Source organism: Epinephelus fuscoguttatus, linkage group LG4 (assembly GCF_011397635.1).
Source record: "Epinephelus fuscoguttatus linkage group LG4, E.fuscoguttatus.final_Chr_v1".
Classification (NCBI taxonomy): Eukaryota; Metazoa; Chordata; class Actinopteri; order Perciformes; family Serranidae; genus Epinephelus; species Epinephelus fuscoguttatus.
The window spans coordinates 8,496,884-8,498,537 of record NC_064755.1 but is presented as its reverse complement, the minus strand read 5'-3'; the positions used below and the strand labels follow the sequence as shown (position 1 = coordinate 8,498,537).

At 45.5% G+C, this 1,654-nt stretch overlaps 1 non-coding gene across 1 annotated transcript; it reads right to left on the bottom strand.

Moving 5' to 3' along the window:
• Window positions 1-650: 650 nt before the first annotated feature.
• On the bottom strand, window positions 651-722 carry trnap-agg (transfer RNA proline (anticodon AGG)). Its single transcript has one exon. It is a non-coding gene; the product is annotated as a tRNA-Pro (tRNA).
• Between the last annotated feature and the right edge of the window lie 932 nt (window positions 723-1,654).

The following is a 1,654-nucleotide window of genomic DNA, read 5'->3' as shown; positions in this document are numbered from 1 at the left end:
GTCCTGACAGCGGTTAGCTAGCTAGCTGTAGCATATAGCATATTTAAGCAATGAAGATACGAGTAACTAGACTTAACTGAAACTGTAAAGTTACAGGATGTAAAGCCAAAAGCAAATTTAAAAAAATAAGTAAAAATAAACCTAAGTGGGACTTTAACTACGGTGATGCTGTTGCTTCCTCAGACTGGTGCAGTGTTTGGCTCCAGTCAGTATGGACAGCTTGGGCACAAGTCATTCAGCGATGAACTATGACCTCGACTTGTTGCAGAGCTCTGGGGGGCAAAGGTCACCAGGATTGCTTGTGGACGGTACAGTGCATTACATTTCATAATGCAATAGTTAAAGGGGCCTGGAAGCTGCTCCAATAAAACCTATATTTATGAAAGTTGTCAGTCAAAAGGCATTCATGTCTCTGATGACATTAAAATGTTGTTTGTAATATATGGACTCAAACCCTGTTTTCTCAGTGCAGTGGACTAAAACTGTTGAATATTTGCAGGCAAATTCACAAGATGTTTTCCTCTGCATCCTGTACAAGCTCTCTTGAGCATTACTTTTACTCGTTACACCCAACACATGGTTATATGTTACAACTGGCTGTTGGTGTGTTGCAGATGTTGTAACCTTGAATTCAATTAATTTAAAAGTGAGGGCTCGTCCGGGATTTGAACCCGGGACCTCTCGCACCCTAAGCGAGAATCATACCCCTAGACCAACGAGCCACACTATCTATGGAAAAAAGGAGGTTTACATTTCCAGCCCTGTCATTTCCAGACGTGCAGTTAAACTCCACACTGCTGATGTGGCAGCCTGTAGACCCATTCTCATCTGGCCAAACAGCGCCCTCTGCTGCACAACATTTTACATCCCACTCAGTACCTGTCCTCTGAGCTGGGGAGCTGTGCCTCATCTCATCTGTGACGATATTTTGGGTATCTGACATTATCTGCTCCATGTATCATGTTACCTGTGAGCCAGCCTCACCCATACAGACCTGAGTTTGAAAGCAGTGGCTCAGTGCTTAGCACTGTTGCCTAACACCTATAGAGGGTTGTGGGTGTGTACCAGCTGTCTGACTGGGGCCCCTCTATGTGGAGTTTGCATGTTCTCCCCATGTCAAGTGTGGGTTTTCTCTGAGTTCTCTGGCATCCTCCCACAGCCCAAAGACATGCATGTTTGGTTAATTGGTAACTGACCTGTCCAGGGTGTACCCTGCCTCCTGTCCAATATCACTTGGGACAGGCTCCAGACCACCTGTGACCCAGATAACGGCTGGAATGGGAGTGTGATAAGACTGCTTGCAATGACCTTTTTGTTCATCCAGCTGTCTGTTTCCATTATTTTCAGCTTTTTAAAATGTTGTTTGGGGGCACCCAGGTGCTCACCTGGTAGAACTGGCCCCCCATGCACCCAGGATATATCTTTACTGCAGCAGCCTGGGTTCAATTCCAACCTGTGGCACCCAGCTACACGCCATCCCCCAACAACCCCACAATGCCTGCATCTAAGCTAGTGTATAGTTTTTACCCTGGAATTATCTATTTCACACACACACACACCAAGATATAGACTGTACATACTAACACTGACATTCCTCCTTGAGGTGTGTATGTTCGGTAGGTCAAAGTACAACCAGTTTGTGTAAGAACCTGTT